This window comes from Hyperolius riggenbachi, chromosome 12 (genome assembly GCF_040937935.1).
Source record: "Hyperolius riggenbachi isolate aHypRig1 chromosome 12, aHypRig1.pri, whole genome shotgun sequence".
Classification (NCBI taxonomy): domain Eukaryota; kingdom Metazoa; phylum Chordata; class Amphibia; order Anura; family Hyperoliidae; genus Hyperolius; species Hyperolius riggenbachi.
This window is the reverse complement of record NC_090657.1, coordinates 198,794,568-198,818,938: the sequence shown is the minus strand read 5'-3', so window position 1 is coordinate 198,818,938 and position 24,371 is coordinate 198,794,568. Positions and strand designations below refer to the sequence as shown.

The 24,371-nt window shown below is 44.4% G+C and overlaps 1 protein-coding gene across 8 annotated transcripts in view; it reads left to right on the top strand.

The window, feature by feature from the left end:
- Nucleotides 1-24,371, top strand: part of ZMYND8 (zinc finger MYND-type containing 8) — a 212,898-nt gene that overhangs the window by 29,511 nt on the left and 159,016 nt on the right. Inside the window, exon 1 of one of the 8 annotated variants that reach the window (XM_068263095.1) lies at nt 4,842-4,938. The exons of the other annotated variants lie outside the window; for them this stretch is intronic. The gene's annotated coding sequence lies outside the window, so the exon portion shown is untranslated. Of the gene's footprint in view, nt 1-4,841; nt 4,939-24,371 lie in introns of those variants that run through there. 8 annotated transcript variants of the gene reach the window in all.

The following is a 24,371-nucleotide window of genomic DNA, read 5'->3' as shown; positions in this document are numbered from 1 at the left end:
CACTGCAGCGATGTGATTTTGTAAAAATCCGCCATAGGATTGCATTAGATAGAGCTTTTAAAATCTCTGGCGCTTAAAAAGCTCTCGTAGTGTGAATCAGCCCTAAGGGCTGGAACCCACAGGAGCACTTTTGGCAGCGTTTTGGCAGCACTGCGATACGCTAGCAGTTTGCCAAAACGCTGGGCTAATGTTAATGGATGGGGCAACTTCCACAGGAGCGTTTGCGTTTCCCAGAAACGCAAACGCAGGACCTGCAGCATTTTGGGAGCGTTAGCGCTTCAATGTAAAGTATTGAAACGCTAGCAGAAACGATCAGCAAAACCTAAACTGAGCGGTTTTGCTAGCGTTTTGCGGTTCAGCACACTGTAACAAAATTAAAAATAATTCACAGGACCAATCAGGATAAAAACGCAAAACGCTACGCACCCGCTGGGCACAAAAATACAATGTTGCAAAACACGACCAAAAACTCGCATGAATCCGCTTGCAAACCGCTCAGACAAAACGCTAGCGGTTGCGTTTTGCGTTTGCTGATTTCAGTGGGTTCCAGGCCACAGGCCACGGTCACAGTGGGACGTTGTGTTGTTTTCCCTGTATAACAGAAATGCAATTGAATAAAAAAGTTATACTGCACGTTACGGCTGCATTGCATACAGTCAGACAAAAATATGCTTCACTGTACCTGCGCCAAGCCGTGTTACAAAGTGGCTGTTATACTGCACTGCATTGCACCACTGTGAATGAGGCCTAAGGTCCGTTTTCCATGGATGGCTGGACTGGGACAGTCCAGGCTCCCAGCCTGAGGGTTTTCTGGCTGCAATACCATGCAGCCAAATGGCAATGTTTGGTAACACCACAAATGATCCCACATGCCATGTAAGTGCTAGTTTACACCATAAATCGATAAGCGCAAATGCTTAATGCTTTCAATAGCAATTTGCAGTAGCAATTCCCTGCTTGTGCCTAAGGGCCCGTTCAGACTATGTGCGTTCCTAGCCGTTTTTACAGAACGCATACAGAAAGATTTTACGCATAGAAACGGCTACTAATGTTTTCTAATGGCCTCGTTCAATGTATGCGTATGAGACGCATACGTTTCCTCATCCGCATTGCTGCACACAGTTCTGTGCGTCACGCACAGAAACGGACACAATGAAAGTCTATGGACGCGTATCAAAAACGCGTAGTATTGCGTTTTTAGCGTACGTTTCCCTCTGCGGTTCCCCTAATTATTCTCTGTTTCCTGGGTCACGTGTGTGTGTAAAACGCAATAGAAAACGCATTCGAACGCAATAAAAAGGCTGCGTTTTTCAACTTGCGTTTCTTTGAATTTATACGCGTTCTACAAACGCTGACAGTCTGAACAGGGCCTAACAGTTTTCTATTTATGCTTGGTGATTTTGGAGCGTTTGCTTTTAGAGATTTTGTATTTCTTGTGGCAAAACAAGAAGTACACTTTGACCTGGACGTAAACCGCTTTTGGCAAAAAAACGCTTTGAAAATCGCTCTGTTGAGTGATTTGTAAAGAGATTTTACAGTTTCCCTATACTTTACATTTAGGCGTAACTGCCTTTTTAAAATGCTGCAGGACTTGTGTTTGGGAAAAAAACACATAGCTCTGGTGTGAACATGCTCATACAAACACATTAGCCAAGTGCTTTTTGAAACACTGGTGTTTTTAAAAGCATTCTTGGTGTGAAACACCAAAAGATCCGGTACTTAACCGTTAGCCGGGCGCATCTGGCAGGTGGCGCTAATTACTATTCCCCCTCCAGGCCGACATGGATAGTAGGGAAAGATGTAACTCTGGTGGAGTTTTGTCGCCACCTGCCGGATGTGCCCGGCTAACGGATAAGTACCAAAGATCCTTAGCATTTTTTAGCCAACTTAAAGTGGACCCAAACCAAACATTTTTTTATTTAAAAATATTTAGTTGCACCACTCTGACACATACGAAGATAAACACTACTTCAAACCTATGATCATTTCAGTGCATGCTTTTCACCCTTCTCTTTTCATAGCTAGGGTTATACTGGGGGCAGCCATTAGCAATTCTTCCATTGCAGGACACCATCTACCCCACTAGTTTGCCGGAAAAATCCTGGCAATTTGAAAGGAAGGGAGGGGTTCCTCCAATAAATGTAAAGTGTGTGTGTGTGTGTGTGTGTGTGTGTGTGTGTGTACCACTGTTGAACGGGCTAAAAAGACTAGTTTACACATAACTGAGTATTCATGGCTCATAGATACAAGGGGTACTTACAAAGCCTGGTGCAAACATTAAGTTTTCAAGAGTATTCAAAATCTGTTGTCCCTCATACTACATAGAAGTAGTACAATTGGTCAGTCATTGGCCAGTCAAGATTGGCTGTGTATAGTGGGCTTATGGTGTCACCTACAAAGGTGGATACTTATTGAACACCATCTTTCATAAAGATAGTACTGTACAGTACATGCAGAAATAATGGTGAGAAATACTGATCTGGCACCACCTAGTAGAAAAGTCAGGAGAAAAAACTGAATTGCATATAGGCCAATCAGCTCAAAAAACACACAATTCATTGCCTATTATGCCTGGTACACACCGTGCAATTTCCGGTCAGATAGATGGGTCGAATCAGTGATTTCAAACACGTCCGATCTGTTTTCCGATTGTTTTTCTAATTGATTTACTGGTCACTTCTGTACAAAATCAAACTATTCCACCCATTTGATGGAAAATTGCACGGTGTGTACCAGGTATTAGGAAATCCTTAGGCAAAGTACATAAACCAGTAAGTAAAGTGCTATTTTCAGTGAGCAAGTGATATGTAAAGGTGCCATGAAGCTGGTGGGAAGGCATAACGGCGTGCAATATAAGTGGGTACATCATCAAGTAGTACTAGAAGGGAAGGCCAGGCTCAGGCCCTGTTCACAGTGGTCAGTTGTGTTGCAGAATCATTCTGCGTGTTAACTCACTGCCCATACAATTCTATGCGCCTCTTCACAGTAAAATATTGCGTTATTCTAACTTGCTGCATGCAGGCTTTGTATTAAAGTCTATGGCCAAGCTCCATTGCAGTTCACAGTCATTATAACGTGTGAGTTATGCAGCTGATTACTGTGAACCTAGCCTCAATCACCAGCACAAGTGGAGAGGATAACAGGTGGGTAGATTGGTCCATTGGTTCCATTTTATCAAGTCGAATAACCCCAGCATAGCCGGGCTTTGATATGAGCGACCGAAGCGGTCGCTCAGGGCGCCGGCTTCCAAGGGGGTGCCTATAGCTGGTTGCCTATACTGAGGGCACCTACACCTGATTTCCTATACTTGAGGCACCTCCTATAGCTGGCTACCTTTACTGAGGGCTCCAACACCTGGCTACCTATACTGGAGGCTCCTATGACTGGCTCCCTATGGGGGCGATGGAGACCTTCAACTGACTTCCTATACTGGGGCACCTATGCTTGGCAATCTATATTGAGGGCACCTACACATGAGATCCTATACTGTTGGCACCTATACCTGGCTACCTACCTATACTGAGTCTGAGGGCGTTGGGGGGGGATAGCCGCACTACGGCTATAACGCGTGGTGCCAATTGTCAGTGCTGTGCTATCATTCTAAATGGAGGGAGGGGGGGGGGGGCTGACTGTAAGAGGATGAAAGGGGGGCACAAAAATCAGTTTTCGCTCAAGGCGCTGTGAAACCTAAGGCCGGCCCTGAACCCCAGTATAATGTTTTTCTTTTATTATATTGCTATGTACAATAAGGAGGTTTCCACTGGGGTGCCGTGTCTGTTTCTTAAATGGATGGGGCACCCATGCTAATGGCAGCAGATGGCGATTTTATCCTCATGCGGGATACTGATATAGCCTATTGATTTCAACAAATAAAAATAGATGAATATATACAAACTAGTGAGATACAAACCATATTTTCTGCTATATAAATTCACATTTTTTCCTCAAAAAATGGAGAGAGAAAGTCCCTGCGTCTTATAAGGCAAAGGCAGGGAATCCCTGACTTACAAACCACCGACCTGTGTGCCCGGATCCCCCTGTATGCCTCTGCTCCCTCCCCATGTCTCCAGCTCCAACTACTTTTTTCCCTAGTTTTTGCCCTCCAAACATGGGTGCATATTATATTCTAGAGCGTCTTTTATACGGCAGAAAATACGGTAACACCCAGGGCTGTGGAGTTGGGTGCAAAAATCCACCGACTCCGACTCCTCAGGTTAGGATTCCACCGACTCCTCGACACGGCTGTCCCCCTGGCAGGCTCAGGGGTGATTCTATGTCATATGACAGCCGATCACAGTGATTGGCTGGCAGTGGCAAGGGGGAGAGGGAAAATGAAAAATAAAAACAAAAAACAAATTTAAAAAATAACAAATATTTGTAAAAAAAAAAAAAAAGTAAACACCCTGGGAGCGATCCTTGCCCACCAACAGAGAGCTCTGTTGATGGGCAGAAAGGGGGGGGGGGGGAATCATTTGTGTGCTGAGTTTTGCGTCCCTGCAGTGAGGCCTTAAAGCTGCAGTGGCCCAATTTGTGGAGGTACCTCCCAGGGGCACTTTTTTTTCTTACAAGTACACTTGTACAGCCTTCAATATAGGTAGCCAAACCCAGAGTGTACCACCTGGCCATTGACAAAGTACCACTGGTGGTACGGGTACAACAGGTTGAAAAACCCTGGCCTAGGGCATAGGAGGGGACAGGAAGGTAAACTTGCTTCAGGTGGCTAAAACTTTAGAAACAGCCTGGTGTATATTCCTGAACAGAAATGGCTTATTATAAAAATTGGAATATTGTAGCAATTGGATGAATTAACATTGAAATGTGTGTTTTCCTTTTTAGGGCTAGTGGAGGAGTAGAATGAGGTATAATGCATGGAGAGCTGCAAGGCATGTGAAGGCGAGTCCGTGTGTCAGAGTGACCTCTGCTTTATATTCACAAAAGGTTAACCATGTTTCACATTTAATGAATATATAAAGTCAGCGCAGGTCTATAGTAATACAGCTTTCATCATTTTTTGGTATACAGGATCTTCGAACAAAAGGGTAAAGAAGCAAGGCTTACCAGATTCCAACAACCCACATTATAAGGTTGTAAACGAGTTTGATAGGTGGTCCGCAGAACTTTCAAATGGTGTCGTTTCACCAGCGATGTTGCACACTACAGATTCCTCCGGAATATAGTAGATATCCTGAGATCGCAGAGACTCACCAAAGGGGAGTCCAGTAGGATAGTGACATGAAAGAGATGTACGGCACATCTAAGTGTAAACCGTCTTTATTACATAACAAGTAAAACAATTAAAAACAAGGATAAAGGAAAACTCACATACGGGGCCCGTGCACTGGGAACCCCGAAAAAGTAGCGCGCATAAAATGGTCAATAGAAGACCTCAAATAAAATGGTGCCGCCTGTCGCCTTCCCGACCGGTTTCGCAATCTTGCGTCCCCTGATGACGCAAGATTGCGAAACCGGTCGGGAAGGCGACAGGCGGCACCATTTTATTTGAGGTCTTCTATTGACCATTTTATGCGCGCTACTTTTTCGGGGTTCCCAGTGCACGGGCCCCGTATGTGAGTTTTCCTTTATCCTTGTTTTTAATTGTTTTACTTGTTATGTAATAAAGACGGTTTACACTTAGATGTGCCGTACATCTCTTTCATGTCACTATCCTACTGGACTCCCCTTTGGTGAGTCTCTGCGATCTCAGGATATCTACTATATTCCGGAGGAATCTGTAATGTGCAACATCGCTGGTGAAACGACACCATTTGAAAGTTCTGCGGACCACCTATCAAACTCGTTTACAACCTTATAATGTGGGTTGTTGGAATCTGGTAAGCCTTGCTTCTTTACCCTTTTGTTTGAAGATCCTGTATACCAAAAAATGATGAAAGCTGTATTACTATAGACCTGCGCTGACTTTATATATTCATTGTTTGTGTGGACTTTTGGACATTGTCCTTCTCGGCTGCGGTCGCCTTCTGCCTTGGCGCTGACACTTGTTTTTTATTTCATGTTTCACATTTGCTGATGTTTTATTGAATACTCCTCTCCAGAGCAGTCTCAAGGCTAAATTGCTCCCAGGGCGGGGTGTAAAAATTGTGCCCCCCTCCTCCAGTGGGCTCGGGAATGTTATTTGTGATGCAGTATTTAGCCCCCAGTATAGGTATCCAAGTTTGGGTGCCCCAAGTATAGGTATCCAGGTATATGTGCCTCCAGTATAGGTATCCAGGAATAAGTGCCCCCAGTATGGATAAAGAAAAGATGGTCCACACTTGTCCTTCGTTGCTATTGGACTTTATTCAGAACGTATCCTAATAAAAATACCAGCATCACAATTAGACATGTTTCGGACCGTTGTGGTCCTTAATCGTCTACCCAGTGTGGGTAGCCAGGCATAGGTGCCCCAATATAGTTATCCAAGTATTAGTAGGTCTCCCCAGTATAGGTAGCCAGGTATAGGTGCCTCCAGTATAGGTAGCCAGGTATAGTTGCCCCAGTATAGATAGCCTGGTATAGGTAGCCAGGTATAGTTGCCCCAGTATAGATAGCCAGGTATAGGTGCCTCTGGTGTAGGTATCCAGGTATAGTTGCCCCCGTTATCGATGCCCCCAGTATAGGTAGCTGAGCGGTGCTGTAGACACAGAAGACCGGTGGCACGTGGATATCTATCACATGGAACCAGGAGAGATGAGGGGGAGAGTCTAATTACTTTAGAGGGTGATTGCAGAGTGAGAGAGAGAAACATTTTTAGGGGAAAAAATTCTCTATAATAAATGTGCAGAAGCCATTAGTGATGACCCCACATTTGATCTCGGATCCACTTTAAATCTCTCACCTCCCCTGGAATTATTTTCCACAATCTGTTTGGCACTCCTTTACACCTCAGTCAAGCATGCAACACATCTGTACGACACAGTCTAAAGGTGCCCATACATCAGATGATGTATGGACAGATGGACCAAGAGAGAGATCCCTCTCTGATCAAATCTGATAGGAGAGAGATCCGTTGCCTGCCCATACACCACAGGCCAATTTCAGCATGAAGCCCTGAGCCAGCGACGGACAGGTAAAGTATACTACGGGGGAGTATGCTACTACTATTAGGGGGGCACAGCGCCGGGAGGGAACATTTTACATTAAAGAGGACCCGAGGTGGGATTTACTTATGCTAGTGGGGCACAGTGGCTGGTTGTGCACACTAACACCAGCCTCTGTTGCGCTACCCGCCCGCGTCCCTTCCCTCCCGCTATTGGAGGGAAGTGACGCGGGCGGGGTAGCGCCGATACGGAGGAGGCGGGGGAGCGGCGCTAACAGACAGGTGAGAGGTAAACATTGTGTTGGCAACACGCTGCGTGTTGCCAGCACTGCGGGGGGTATAGCGGCGCGCAGGGGGTCTTGGAGGCACACCATGGGGCAACAGAGGCTGGTGTTAGTGTGCACAACCAGCCTCTGTGCCCCACTGGCATAAGTAAATCCCACCTCGGGTTCTCTTTAACGGAGCAGTGCCAGGAGGTTTCATCGCATTCTTCGCTCATCCTGATATTGCACGACATTATCGACACGCACCCAATTGAGCAAGTCGTCCCCATGTCTTGCAGCATGTCTGATCGATACATGCAACCAATTTCAGGCTGAAGTTGGTTGCATCGTTGATAGGGCATGCTCTTGGCCAAGTCATTTGTATGGCCACCTTAACTGGCCATTGACCCCACCACCACCTGGCACTCAGTTTACCTTCACCTATTGTTCCGTTCTTAAACCCTTCTGCTGTAAGTCGGAATGATGTGGGCTATGCCATCTGTATTCTATCATTTGTTTCCTAACTATATATACTTTGTGATCTCCATTGTACAGCACCATGGAAGATTGACGCTATATAAATCCATAAATAATAATTGTGCCAATCAAATGCACTTCCTACAGTTTTTAACTGACCCAGTTCCAGGGTGCAAATATGTTGCATTAAATGTGCATGTAAAGGAGGCCATACATCACTCGAAGTATGGCCAGATCGGCCATTAGATAGGTTCCTCTCTGATCAAATATGGAAAAGTAGCTTTGAAAGTAAATGGAAGCAGCAATGGCCAAATCAAAGGCAGTCGCTGCAGAACAATTAACCAGAAGCTGTGTAAACCCATCAGCTGCCAGTTAACTGGCCACCAGCTCCTGGTCTTGATTTGGCTACTGTCACATCCATTAGCTGTTGGGCAGTCTGCATATTTCTTAGATTTGCCAAATTACATCACCCATTGGCAAGGCCAGTTTTAGGTGAAGTGGGGCCCTGGGCAAAAATGAGCATGCCCTCTTCCCTCCACTTCTACATATAGCCTTATTAAATGGCCCATGTACCCCCCCCCCAAGTCTCCTCCCCACATAGCAGCATTAACTGGTCTTCATACTCCCCCCCCCCCCCCCCACACACACACCTTATAGCGGTATTAGGTGGCTTTTGCCCCACCCCTATAGTGGTATTAGGATAACATTTGTCCCCCCTTGACAACAATTATTATTTATTGTATTTATAAAGCGCCAACATATTATGCAGCGCTGGACAATTAATATGTTCAATGGTACAAAGCTTGACAGACGTAACGTAACAAGGTTATACAACATAGGACAAAGTTGTTTAAAGAACAAGCGACACCCATGCTAACCTAAAAATAAAAAACACATATATAAATAGATAAATACTACTTCTACTTACATAACAGATGTATTGTGCTATCCACGTAATGATTCCTGTGAATTTTATAAAGGAAAAGCAGAAAATCCTATTCTAGGCAGTGGCCATCTTGCCATGCTAATGCTGACATCATATCCTCCTTGACTCTTGTTCCCCCCCCCCCCCCGCTCCCTTCTCTTGCTCATTGTGTATTCATTAGCTGCCCTCCTCCGAGTCTTCAGACACTCCCACTGAGGTATATACTAACAACTGCATTGTCTGTCTTTTATTCGCACATCCAATCACTGAGTCACCTCAGCCTTGCTTGTAAACACAAGTGATCAGAGAGTTTTTCTGATAAGGAGCTAGGCAGGGAAAGAAATGGAAGAGGAGGAATATATTATAGATACAAAGAACTCCCAGCATTCAACTCTTTGGCACTGTTTGGCACTAGGGCCAGTGCTCCTAAAGTATGTGATATCTCCAAACCATAACAGCAGAAAAAGTTTTTCAAGTTTTGAATGCAGGATTAGCATCTTTATCACTTAATACACTCAGATCAGTTGCTATTTAAATTTGAGTTTTATGGTGACAATACCGCTTTAAGGCAAATAGTACAAAATACATGATCATATGATTTTAGGCTGCTTAGGTTCAGAAATTCATGTGTGAGATGGTCAAAGGAAAGGGCACAATGATGAGGGCACCCAATCATGTAGAACACACTAGGGAAGGGAGGACCCTACTAAAGGCTTACAATCTAAGGGGAGGGGAGATGGAAACACCTGGTAGGGCTGTAGAATAAGTACTGAGCAGAGAGTTAAGCTTGGTTCCCTCTTAAGCAAGGCCACTTGCATCCAGCAGGAGCGGACAGATGGGTTACCTCCATAGGCTATACAGTGGAACCTATCTGCCTGGGATTATCTCGGACTGCACAGAAGTGCGGCCCGCTTACCGCAAAGGATCTCACGGATCCATTGCACACTAACAAGTGTGAACAGCTCCTATTTACAAAATATGAGCCTTTACTGTAAGTTTAGCAATGAGCAGAGAACAGACAAAAAAGTCACTTCTCAGCTCAAGTGCGAACACAGCCTAACTGTGTGATAGGGTAAGGGGAAAAGAGAGCGCTCCGTAGTGCATTAAATGGGGTATCTGTGTTTAGATCTTATGAAACATTATGTCACTTACATTTAGTAGTATGTTCTGTCGCTGCGTGTCTGGCTCCTCCAGTTGGTCGCCTCAACCGATACAGCCTGGCCGGGGCTGATGTTGCAGCTGGAAGTGCGAGAGTGCGTCCGTTGGGAGCGAGCGGTGCGCAGCCTGCGCCGTCTGACGTCACTACCGGTTTCGGCGTTTGTCCACGCCTTCCTCAGGTGACATACTGCAAAGACGGCATTGCTTACATAGCGTATTGTCCTAGTGATGTGATTTTGTAAAAAAAAAAAAAAAACCATTGCATTGCATTAGCAAGAGCTTTTCAAATCTGTAGCATTTGAAAAGCTCTTGTAGTTTGAATTGGCCCTAAGGGCTAGTTCACACTACAAGAGCGTTTCTAAGTGAAAGGAGGAAGTTAGTGGGAGCTCAGTGCAGGGCAGTTGAGATATGACGCTCTGCTGCGCTTACTCTGCATTGTTGGGAAGGAGTACAAATGCTATTCTAATACCACCATGGGAAGGGGGAGCACCTAATACCACTAAAGGTGTGTGTGTGTGGGGGGGGGGGGGGGGGGGGGGGAAGGGGGCACAGTGCATAAAGACCAGCTAATGCTGCTATCTGGGGATTTGGGGAGTACATGGTCCATTTAATAAGGCTATATGTGGAGGGGGAGGGCAAAACTAAGAAATATGCAGACTGCTCAGCCAATGGATGTGGCCGTAGCCAAATCAAGACCAGGAGCTGTTGGCCAGTTAATTATCTGCTGGTAGATTAATTGTTCTGCAGCATCTGCCTTTGATATGACCATTGCTGCTTACGTTTACTTTACTCATCTACTTTTGCATATTTGTCAGTTTTTTATTTATTTTTTTCCCATTACTAGTGCTCATCCGGATTTCGGATATTTTTTCAGCTATCCGATTCGGATTTGGATTCCGGATTTTTTTTAAATCCGGAAAGCTATCTGCAGATAGTTTCACCCATGATCCGGATATCCGCAGATTTCCGAGGTATCCGGATCCGATTACTACTACTTCAGTGGCAAAAAGAAACCACCTCTCATGTGCCCCCATGGATGATGCTGGTGTAACACACACAGCAAAGGACAGCAATTTGAAGTCTGGAAGATTTCAGGGCAAGGGTGGGAAGGATGAAAAGGTAGGTGGCCGTGCAACCATTCCTGCTAACCTAAAGGTTACTTGTATCTTACAACACATTGGCATAAGGATTTGGTAAAGTCTTAAGCCAATGTGTTGTAAGATACAAGTAACCTTTAGGTTAGCAGGAATGGTTGCACGGCCACCTAGCTTTTCATCCTTCCCACCCTTGCCCTGGAATCTTCCAGACTTCAAATTGCTGTCCTTTGCTGTGTGTGTTACACCAGCATCATCCATGGGGGCACATGATCTTTCTGAAGTCCTTTTTTCTCTTGGGTATATCACAATAGTACATGCTAGTCCAGCTTCATGCTAGGCTGGCTTTGGTGGTGTAATGGTGAGCACAGCTGCCTTCCAAGCAGGTGACCTGGGTTCGATTCCTGGCCAATGTATGTGAGCTGGCTTTTGGTTAAATGGTGTTTTAAAGACCATTTCCGGTTTGTAATCTGGATATCCGAATCCGGCTGGATACTGGGGTCGGATATCCGACCCAGATTCGCATTGAACATTTTTTGATCCAGATATCTGACCCGGATCGGATAGAGTGGTATCTCGATCCAAATTAGTTCCAGATAGTGAAAAGTGGTATCCGAGCACCACTGCTAGTGACAATGGAAGCAGTAGAATTATATATTTATTATTATTATATTTTTTTTATGTATAGAGCTCCCTACTTCTTCTGTAGTGATGTACATAGTAAAAAACAGATACTGTAATAGTGAGGAGCATAAATACCTGAGTAAGTTATATACTGTACAACCTGGACATCCAGGAACACCACGACAAATACATGGATGATGTGTTGTTTGAAACATCCCCAACACTGGTATATGTTTATTTCATAAAGTACAACAGAAACAGGAAACAGAAGGGGGAGATTCCTGCCCTTGCAAGCTTACAATCTAGAGTGTCGTGGGATGGAGTGTCCAGAAGAGGCCCTTAATATCTAACTCCTGCTGTCATCCCAACATAGAAAATGGAGCCATAACATGTACGTTCACAATGGCAGTGAAACATACATTGTATGTACTGTATGCTTCATTGTATGTGTAGCACTGCACACATAATGCATGATGTGACTTTTCACCTCTGTTGTGATCCTGTGCTTTAAAGAGAAACCGCAACCAAGAATTGAACTTCATCCCAATCAGTAGCTGATACCCCCTTTCCCATGAGAAACTTTTTCACAAATGGATCACCAGGGGGCTCTGTATGGCTGATATTGTGGTGAAACCCCTCCCACAGTGTGATGTCAGGACCAAGGTCCTGGCATCACATTGTGGGAGCCTTGTTGCATTGTGGGAAATAACATCTGTTTACATAAAAGTAAGCAGCATCTGCTTCCACTGACGTCACCTGCCAGCAGTAAAAATGTCACCATGTGATAAATGTCAGAATCAGGGAGAGGAAAGATTTTACAATGGGCAAACACTGACTAAATAATTTATACATAATTATTGTAAAAACGAAGCACTTTTTTTGTATTACATTATTTTCACTGAAGTTCCTCTTTAAAGGACCTCTGTCACGAAAATCTTAAAATTTAAAATATACAGTATGTAAACATACAATTAAGAAGTACGTTTCTTCCAGAGTCAAATGAGCCATAAATTACTTATCTACTATGTTGCTGTCACTTACAGTAGGTAGTAGAAATCTGACAGAACCGACAGGTTTTGGACTAGCCCATCTCCTGATGGGGGCTCACAGGGCTTTCTTTATTTTCAAAATGCACTTAGTAAATGGCAGTTGCTCCGTCCAATTGCCAAAAAAGAGTGTGGTGGGCAGGGAAGCTAGCCAGCATCATTGTATAAATCTTTTTCAGGAAGTGTCTTTATAAAGAATAAAGACCATGCTGAGAATCCTCTATGGAGAGATGGACTAGCCCAAAACCTGTCGGTAATGTCTGATTTCTACTACCTACTGTAAGTGACAGCAACATAGGAGAAAAGTAATTTATGACTCATTTTACTCTTTACTTATTTGTATGTGCTTTAAATTTTAAGATTTTCACGACAGTTCCTCTTTAACCACTTGCCGACCGCCCACTACCTATGGGCGTTGGCAAAGTGGCATGCCCAGGACCACGTAACGCCGATGGGCGTCGGGTCCTGGGACTGTTCTGGCCGGGGATCGCGCGCACATCATGATGTGCGCGCGTCCGCCGGCAATAGGCTCCACCCACCCGCGGCGTCAACCCGCCGGCCGATCGGAAGCGCCGGTGGGTTGTTAACCCTGCGATCGCCGCTACAAAGTGTATAATACACTTTGTAATGTATACAAAGTGTATTATACAGGCTGCCTCCTGCCCTGATGGTCCCAGTGATCGAGGGACCACCAGGGCAGGCTGCAGCCCTCCCTGTCTGCACCCAAGCACACTGATCTGCCACTGCCCCTTGATCGCCCACAGCACCTATCAGACCCCCCTCCCCCACCTTCCCACCCCCCAGACCCCTGTTTGCACCCAACCACTCCCCTAATCACCCATCAATCACTCCCTGTCACTATCTGTCAACGCTATTTTTTAGATTAGGTCCTAATCTGCCCCCTGTGGGCTCCTGATCACCCACACCCTCAGATCCTCCCCAGACCCCCTCCCCCCCCCCTCTGTACTGTATACTCTATTCTCCCCTGTAATCACCTGTCAATCACAAATCAATCACCCCCTGTCACTGCCACCCATCAGCTCAGACCCTAATTTGCCCCTTGTGGGCACCTGATCACCCGCCTACACCCTCAGATTGCCCGCAGACCCACCCTAAGATCACCTCCGAAAGTGCATTTTTTACATCTGCTCTCCCCTCTAATCACCCAGTGATCACCCATCAAACACCTTGTCACCACCTGTCACTGCTACCCATCAGATCAGACCCTAATCTGCCCCTTGCGGGCACCCAATCACCCGCCCACACCCTCAGATATCCCCCCAGACCTGTTCTGATCAACTCGCCAGTGCATTGCTTGCATATATTCTCCCTTGTAATTACCTACTGATCACCTGTCAATCACCCCGTCACCCCCTGTCACCACCTGTCACTGCTACCCATCAAATCAGACCCTAATCTGCCCCTTGCGGGCACCCTATCACCCACCCGCACCCTCAGATAGCCCCCCAGACCCCCTCTGATCAACTCGCCAGTGCATTGCTTGCATATATTCTCCTCTGTAATCCTCTACTGATCACCTATCAATCACCCCGTCACCACCTGTCACTGCTACCCATCAGATCAGACCCTAATCTGCCACTTGCGGGCACCAAATCACCCGCCCACACCCTCAGATATCCCCCCAGACCCCCTCTAATCACCTTCCCAGTGCATTATTTACATCTGTTCTCCCCTCTAATCACCCATCAATCACCCCCTGTCACCACCTGTCACTGCTACCCATCATACCCATCAGATCAGACCCTCATCTGCCCCTTGCGGGCACCCAATGACCGGCCCACACCCTCAGATCGCCCTCAGATACTCCCGATCAACTCCCCAGTGCATTGCTTGCTTCTATTCCCCCCTCTTTTCTTTTCACACCCTGAGACACCCATCAATCACGTCCTGTCAGCCCCTAGCACACCTACCCATCAAATCAGGCCCTAATTTGCCCCGTGTGGACTCCTGATCACTCGGCCAAACCCTCATATCCCCCTCATACCCCCTTCCGATCACCTCCCCAGTGCATTGATTGCATCTATTCTCCCCTCTAATCACGTACTGAGACACCCATCAATCACCTCCTGTCACCACCTGTCACCCCTAGCACTCCTATCTATCAGATCAGGCCCTAATCTGCCCCCCTGCGGGCTTCTGATCACTCGGCCAAACCCTCACCCGCCCCACCGCAGTGACGGAATTTTTTTTTCTGATCACTGCTGGTACGACTTAATTGTGGCTGAGACCAACCATTCTGCCACACAATACGCAACCGCCAATCCAAGAAGCTACTATGCCCAGCCTTTTCGGTGGAAGCCACTCCAAGATTCCGAACGTAACATTTTTGGGGCCTTCTACTTAACATGGGTCTAGTCAAAAATAATGTATTGTCAAAAATAATGTATTGCGGTGTTATTGGTCTACGCACCCAATACATCACATGCCCATGTTCTCTGCTGCCATGTCCAGGTCACGATTTGAGAACATCCTGCGCTTCCTGCACTTCAGTGCCAATACAACCTGTCATCTAAGAGGCCACCCTGCTTATGACTGGTTCCACAAAATTCGGCCCCTCATAGACCACCTGTCATCAAAAATGCTTATACCCCTGAACAGTCATTTTGAGGCATTTGGTTTCTAGACTACTCCTCACGGTTTTGGGCCCCTAAAATGCCAGGGCCATATAGGAATCCCACAAGTGACCCCATTTTACAAAGAAGACTCCCCAAGGTATTCCGTTAGGTGTATGATGAGTTCATAGAAGATTTTATTTTTTGTCAAAAGTTAGCAGAAATTGATTTTTTTTTTCACAAAGTGTAATTTTCCACTAACTTGTGGCAAAAAAATAAAATCTTCTATGAACTCACCATACACCTAACGGAATACCTTGGGGTGTCTTCTTTCTAAAATGGGGTCACTTGTGGGGTTCCTATACTGGCCTGGCATTTTAGGGGCCCTAAACCGTGAATAGTCTTGAAACCAAATGTCTCAAAATGACCTGTGAATAGGACGTTGGGCCCCTTAGCGCACCTAGGTTGCAAAAAAAGTGTCACACGTGGTATTGCCGCACTCAGGAGAAGTAGTATAATGGGTTTTGGGTGTATTTTTACAAATACCCATGCTGGGTGGGAGAAATCTCTCTGTAAATGACAATTTTTTTATTTTTTTTTAAACACAATTGTCCATTTACAGAGCTATTTCTCCCACCCAGCATCTATATGTGTAAAAATACACCACAAAACTCATTATACTACTTCTCCTGAGTACAGTGATACCACGTGTGACACTTTTTTGCAGCCTACGTGTGCTAAGGGGCTAAGTCCCCAAAGTCCTATGAGCACCTTTAGGCTTTACAGGGGTGCTTACAATTTAGCACCGCCCAAAATGCCAGGACAGTAAACACACCCCACAAATGACCCCATTTTGGAACGTAGAGATCCCAAAGTATTCAGAGAGGGGCATGGTGAGTTTGTGGCAGATTTCTTTTTTGTTTGCCACAAGTAAGCAGAAATGGAAACTTTTTTTTTTTATTTTTTTTGTCACAAAGTGTCATTTTCCGCTAACTTGTGACAAAGAATAAAATCTTCTATGAACTCATACTTTGGGATGTCTTCTTTCCAAAATTTGGTCATTTGGGGGGTATTTATACTATCCTGGAATTTTTAGCACCTCATGAAACCTGACAGGTGCTCAGAAAAGTCAGAGATGCTTCAAAATGGGAAAATCACTTTTTGCACCATAGTTTGTAGACGCTATAACTTTTACCCAAACCAATAAATATACACTGAATGTTTTGTTTTTTTATCAAAGACATGTAGCACAATAAATTTGGACAAAAATGTATACCGAAATTTTACTTTATTTGACAAATTTTATCACAGAAAGTTAAAAAAAATGATTTTTTTTTGACAAAATTCATGTCTTTTTTGATGAATATAATAAAAACTAAACATCGCAGCAGCAATCAAATAGCACCACAAGAAAGCTGCATTAGGGACAAGAAAAGGAGGTAAAATTCATTTAGGTGGTAGGTTGTATGACCGAGCAATAAACCGTTAAAGCTGCAGTGGTCTGAATGGAAAAAAAGTGTCTGGTCCTTAAGGCCCCGTTCACACTGCACGCGTTTCCAGCCGCGTTTTGGAAACGCGTGCAGGTGGCCGACACGCACAACATTAGACAGTGCATAGAGTGCACTGTCTGATGTTCACACTGCATGCGTTCCGGACCTGTGCGGTCTGGGAACGCATGCTGCACGCATTTTTTGCCAAAACGCGTGGCTATCCCATTCACTTTTCAGTGATGGGATCAGCCACGCAACGCATACAAACGCGGATAGCGTGCGTTCGTACGCGTTGCGTTCCGCGTGCGTGCCCGTCCGCGTTTGTAATGTGAACGGAGCCTAAGGGGTTTTATGACTGCAGTCCTTAAGTGGTTAACCACTTCAGCCCGCAGGTGTTTTCACTTTCAGGACGAAGGCAATTTTCCCCTGTCAGCACTCCTCCCATTCATCCGCCAATAACTTTATCACTACTCATACGTAAACGATCTATACCTTGTTTTTTTTGCCACCAATTAGGCTTTCTTTGGGTGTTACTTTTTACCATGAATTATTTTATTCTAAATTTTTAGCAGGAATAATAAGAAAAAATGGAAAAAAAATATTTCTCAGTTTTCAGCCATTATAGTTTTAAAATAAAACGTTCTACTGTGGATAAAATCCACACATTTTATTTGCCCATTTGTCCCAGTCATTGCAACGTTTAAAATATTTCCCTAGTACAATGTATGGTGAAAATATTTTATTTAGAAACAAAGGTGCATTTTTTCAGTTTTCCATTCATCACTAATTATAAGCCCATATACAGTGGTGTGAAAAACTATTTGCCCCCTTCCTGATTTCTTATTCTTTTGCATGTTTGTCACACTTAAATGTTTCTGCTCATCAAAAACCGTTAACTATTAGTCAAAGATAACATAATTGAACACAAAATGCAGTTCTAAATGATAGTTTTATTATTTAGTGAGAAAAAAAAACTCAAAACCTACATGGCCCTGTGTGAAAAAGAAATTGCCCCCTGAACCTAATAACTGGTTGGGCCACCCTTAGCAGCAATAACTGCAATCAAGCGTTTGCGATAACTTGCAACAAGTCTTTTACAGCGCTCTGGAGGAATTTTGGCCCACTCATCTTTGCAGAGTTGTTGTAATTCAGCTTTATTTGAGGGTTTTCTAGCAGGGCTGTGGAGTCGGAGTCGTGGAGTCGGGCAATTTTGGGTGCCTGGAGTCGGAGTCGGGAAAAAATGCACCGACTCCGACTCCTAATGAATTTGTAACTGTAATTAAAATAGAAAATATGATAAAATGTTCTATTTCTCAGATAATAGTCATTAAAAATAATGTATATATACAGTAATAGCTGTGCTTAGTCCACAAAAATGAAATAAACCAATCAAAATTAGTTACTTGTGCTGCTTCAATAAAGCAGTCCCCGTATTTTTAAGGTCAGATATACATATCTGATTGTGACTGTATATATGATGTGTACACAGAAATCTCTTATATATACACTAAATAACATCTATGCTGTAAGAATAAAGCCTGATGTGTAGCTGTGTCACTAATAGAGATGGTCAACGAGATGGAAATAATTCTGCATTGATGCTGATTTATGCAAATGTATGCACTCCCTTTGCTGATGAAATCAAATAATTTGATATGTTAAAATTTGGTTTGGTGACTACAAATTAAAGGGTAACTGAGACGGATGAAAAGTAAAGTTTTATACATACCTGGGGCTTCCTCCAGCCCCCTTCAGGCTAATCAGTCCCTCGCTGTCCTCCACCACCCGGATCTTCTGCTATGAGTCCTGGTAATTCAGCCAGTCAGCGCTGTCCGGCCGCATGCCGTTCCCACAGCCAGGAACATTCTGCACCTGCGCAATAGTGCTGCACAGGTGTAGTATGCTCCTGGCGGCGGAGTGTGTGCATGCGCACTACGCCCGACTGGCTCAAGTACCTGGACTCATAGCAGAAGATCCAGGTGGTGAAGGAGGACAACGAGGGACTGATTATCCTGAAGGCAGCTGGAGGAAGCCCCAGGTATGTATAAAACTTTAATTTCATCTGTCTCAGGTTTACTTTGTTACACAGTAGTACTATACTCTACATATGCACTCCCCACAGAGCTGCAGGGAATCCACTGAGAATGCTGTGCACATTGAACACAGAGGTGTTGTCAGTCACCCATAAACCTTGTTCAGATTGTACATGAAGAATGTGTAATAGAAGAAGAATCTCCTCATTCCCCTGCAGAGTACCTGCACATCACTCTTACGTGTACCCACAGTTACATTGCCTAGGGCCTGATAGATGTTCTTTGTTCCGGTTTGTACCTTTTACAAGTACTCTTACCAAGGACTAGTTTTAGTCTAAAGGGAATAAATATAGTAGTCTACATATCCTTCTCACTTCAGTTGTCTTGTAAAATTCCTAAGCGTTGGCAGTTAAGAGACGAATTTCATGTTACATACTTTTAATCAACAAAATTGTAATATGCAAATTAGAGGAGTCGGAGTCGGTGGAATCCTAAACTGAGGAGTCGGAGTCGGTGGATTTTTGGACCGATTCCACAGCCCTGTTTTCTAGCATGATCCGCCTTTTTAAGGTCATGCCACAACATCTCAATAGGATTCAGGTCAGGACTTTGACTAGGCCACTCCAAAGTCTTCATTTTGTTTTTCTTCAGCCATTCAGAGGTGGATTTGCTGGTGTGTTTTGGGTCATTGTACTGCTGCAGCACCCAAGATCACTTCAGCTTGAGTTGACGAACAGATGGCTGGACATTCTCCTTCAGGATTTTTTGGTAGACAGTAGAATTCATGGTTCCATCTATCACAGCAAGCCTTCCAGGTCCTGAAGCAGCAAAACAACCCCAGACCATCACACTACCACCACCATATTTTACTGTTGGTATGATGTTCTTTTGCAGAAATGCTGTGTTATTTCTACGCCAGATGTAATGGGACACGCACCTTCCAAAAAGTTCAACTTTTGTCTCGTCGGTCCACAAGGTATTTTCCAAAAAGTCTTGGCAATCATTGAGATGTTTTTTAGCAAAATTGAGACGAGTCCTAATGTTCTTTTTGCTTAAAAGTGGTTTGCGCCTTGGATATCGTTTTTGCCCAGTCTCTTTCTTATGGTGGAGTCGTGAACACTGACCTTAATTGAGGCAAGTGAGGCCTGCAGCTCTTTAGATGTTGTCCTGGGGTCTTTTGTGGCCTCTCGGATGAGTTTTCTCCGCGCTCTTGGGGTAATTTTGGTCGGCTGGACACTCCTGGGACGGTTCTTCACTGTTCCATGTTTTTGCCATTTGTGGATAATGGCTCTCACTGTGGTCCGCTGGAGTCCCAAAGCTTTAGAAATGGCTTTATAACCTTTACCAGACTGATAGATCTCAATTACAGTACTTTTGTTCTCATTTGTTCCTGAATTTCTTTGGATCTTGGCATGATGTCTAGCTTTTGAGGTGCTTTTGGTCTACTTCTCTGTGTCAGATATCTCCTATTTAAGTGATTTCTTGATTGAAACAGGTGTGGCAGTAATTAGGCCTGGGGCTGACTACAGAAATTGAACTCAGGTGTGATAAACCACAGTTAAGTTATTTTTTAACAAGGGGGGCAATCACTTTTTCACACAGGGCCATGTAGGTTTTGAGTTTTTTTTCTCACTAAATAATAAAAACCATCATTTAAAACTGCATTTTGTGTTCAATTATGTTATCTTTGACTAATAGTTAACGGTTTTTGATGAGCAGAAACATTTAAGTGTGACAAACATGCAAAATAATAAGAAATCAGGAAGGGGACAAATAGTTTTTCACACCACTGTAGGCTCAAGGTAATAAGGTGTATAGTAATATACCTTCACAACATACAAATTTAAAAAGTTTAGTCCCTAAGGTAACTTTTTTTTTTTTTTTAAACGTGTTTTTATTTTTTTTAGTTAATGAGCAGGGTTTCGATCAGTTTTTGTTTAGGGGGTATTTTTTTTTTTCCATTTGTAATTTAATTTTACTTTTTGGCCACTAGGTGGCACTAAGCACTCTGCTGGAAGATACCAGGGAGTGCAAGATCTTTTGTTTTACATTTCATGGTTCATGAATCAAATACCTCCTGATTGGAGCCATTTGATTCATTTGCAGGGAATCGTTTGCCTCCGGGGAATACTGGTTCATCTTCAGCAATCGATCCCCTGTAATAGCGGCAGGGAAGAAGCCATCTGCATGCAGATATGCATGCAGATATGCATGCACAAGGGCAGCAACACTGCTGGACGGATATATTCGTCCAGATTGCCTTTGAGTGGCAATTTTTGGACAAATATATCCATCCAGATTGGCTTAAGTGGTTAAATGATACGTCCAGGCAGATGAAATTAAAATCCACTTACCTGGGACTTCCTCCAGCCCCTGGCAGCCGTCCTGTGCCCTCACCGCAGTTCCTGTGGCTCCTGGGGTCCTCCGTTGCAGAAGCTGACTTCGTCAGGCGATGCCATCAGGACTACTGCGCAGGCGCAGTAGTTCTACAGTCCTAATGATGTCGGCCAGACTACGTGACCCGCGCAGTGGAGCGCACAAGAAGCCTGGCGAGGTCGGCTTCTACAACGGAGGACCCCGGGAGCCACAGGAACTGTGGCGAGGGCACAAGATGGCTGCCAGGGGCTGGCGGTAGCCCCAGGTAAGTGGATTTTGATTTTTTTAAAATCTGCCTGGACGTATCCTTTAAGGCTATGTACAGCAACTTGTCACTGAATGAAGCCTTAAAGAGGAGCTGTTAGGTATAGGGTCTCAGAGAAAATAAACACATATATCAGTAGCTAAAGATTGGCTGTACTTACATTACATATGCATTTCACTGTCCACGTTTGGATTTCACAGAATTTGTATATAGTATATGCAGAGATAGATGCTCCTGACAGCTCATGGCAGGCTCCATGTTTGTGAAGCCAAATGTGTCGTCATGTCCTGCCTGCTTCTGATCACAGATAAGCTCGTTCTTGAACAACACGGTGTGCAGTGAATATTAATGAGCCATGTGGCTAGGAACAATAGCTGACTCCTGCAGTGTACTCTGCCCCGAGATTTATCAGTGCTTCGCGCTGGACTGATTAGAAGCTCCTGTACCGTCTCATTAGCAGCCGAGGGGAGGGCCCCAGAATGCTTTGCAGTTTAGCTGCGGCTTGCGTCTTTATGGGTCTATAACAGACTTTAAGATAAGCACACATCAAAGGTAACTGAAATGTTTATCTTCACTAATGGCTTTTGAGCTTCCTTCTAAACTGTTTAACACAGGAGAATAGAGGTTTAAATTAGCTTCTGCAGCCTGACAGTTACTCTTTAAAGGCAACCAAGCACCGTGGAATTTTTTTGTTGTTGTTGTAAATGAACCTGCCCATAAAAAAGGTTTTTAATTGAGTGTATTATTGAACCGGGTGGACGGTGAGTATACATAATGTCAGGGTGCTGCTCCTGTGATCCCCGGCCCCTATAGGATGTGTCATTTACACTCGACTGGCTGCAGCACCCGGAGTTTGTAACTACCCCGCAGTGTTGTGCGCACGCGCCAGTCGCAATTAATGCTAGGAGATGTGGCCTGTGGATACAAATGCATCTCTACTGCTCAGTGGCGTAGCTAAGGAGCTGTGGGCCCCAATGCAACATTTACATTGGGGCCCCCAAGCACTCTATACATAACAATTGATACGGCTCTCACCAAAACCTGCCAATGGCACAGTGTCAGAGGAGCAAGAAGGGGGTGGGGAGCAGTTTGAAATGATTCGCACTATTCAAAGTATCTATAGAAGTGATCAGTGCCGGATTTACCATAAGGCACAGTAGGCACGTGCCTACAGGCGCCTGGTGATGGAAAAGCGACTCACTCCCCTCCCCAAGCGCTTCCCTCCTTCCTTCCCTATGCAGAGTTTTGATGAGACTATAAGTGAGAGGTTACTCACCCTGCTCTCTGAATTTCTCTGATGAGATCTCCCTTCAGTCAGGGGCACCTCTAGCTACTTAAAGAGACACTGAAGCGAAAAAAAAAATATGATGATTTGTATGTGTGGTACAGCTAAGAAATAAAGCATTAGGAGCAGAGACATAAGTCTAACATTTGTTTCCAGTACAGGAAGAGTTAAGAAACTCCAGTTGTTATCTATGCAAATAGCCATTGAGTTCTAAGACTTTGCAGAGAGCTCTGACTTCTGATTAGGTTATCTCAGCTGTATTGTGTTTTTCTTTTGCAGAGAATAGTTCAGGACAGGTCAAAAGTTCACTGCCTGTACTATAAAACATTTAGAATGCTGAGTAATGTGTAAATTGCACATATTAGAGAATGATGCAATGTTATAAAAAAAAAAAAAACTATATAACTGAAAATAAAAATATGAGTTTTTTTTTTTTTTTTTTTTTTGCTACCAATGTTCTAGTAATTACCCATATTACACAACCAATTTATGATATCATCATTTTTTTCCACTTCAGTGTCTCTTTAATACTGATGTTCCTCTAGCTACCCAATACTTGGGAGACACGTCTAGCTACCTATGACGGGCTAAGGATCTAAGGGAGAAGTGATAGCTGGGCCAGCCAGCACACTTGTGGTGCACTTCTGTTTGAAGATTCATGGAGGGCGAGGTCTAGGGTGCCAGTACATCTGTGCCTATAGGCTCCTGTGATGTAAATCCAGGCCTGGAATGGATTATTATGAGAACACAGGACCAATAGAGAGCTAATACTGTAGTTGAGGGAGGGTCCATCGGGCCCCTCTAGCCCAAGGGCCCTAATGCGGTTGCAACCTCTGCAACCCCTATTGCTACGCCCCTGCTACTGCTTGTTCCCTTTAAGGCCCCGTTCACATTACAAACGCGGATGGCCACGCATGCGGAACGCAACGCATGCGAACGCACGCCATCCGCGTTTGTGTGCGTTGCGTGGCTGATCCCATCACTGAAAAGTGAATGGGACAGCCACGCGTTTTTACGAAAAATGCATTCCCGGACCGCACAGGCCTGGAACACATGCAGTGTGAACATCAGACATTGCACTCTATGCAATGTCTGATGTCGTGCGTGTCGGCCACCTGCACGCGTTTCCAAAACGCGGCTGGAAACGCGTGTTGTGTGAACGGGGCCTAACTCTGTACATGTTTTGGGAACTGATTACCGGTAGTTTCCATATGTTTTATCAAGAGGTTATCACATATTATTTTTTTCAACTACATTTTACTAAAAACAAAATAGTGTTATTTTTTTTTCTTTTTTTAATATTTATTCTCCTGTCTGTATTTTTATAATAAAGTTTTTAGCCTTTGTATTCCTCGTAGCTTTGTGATACTTGTGCGCTTTTGACCACAAGAGGGCAGTATTGTAATCTTGTTTGTATGTGCACTTTCTTAGTTGTGGTTGAGTGAGCACAAGTTGTGAGAAAATGAAGACAAAGAGAACACTCTTCCTTGCCAAAATCACATAAATTAGCTACAGTTTCCTTTTTTTTTACGGTCTAGTAGCCTGATGACGTCAGTGCTTCTCATGCAACACATTTTTCAGTTGCAGCATAACTGCATCTTAGGTTTTTTTTTTTTTACACAAGACATTTTTTCAGGATATGAGGTGAGCTGTGCAGTTGGGCCCAAGGTTTGGAACCATACTCTCCAGAACTACCAGGGACATTTTACATTTGGGTGGTGGTCAG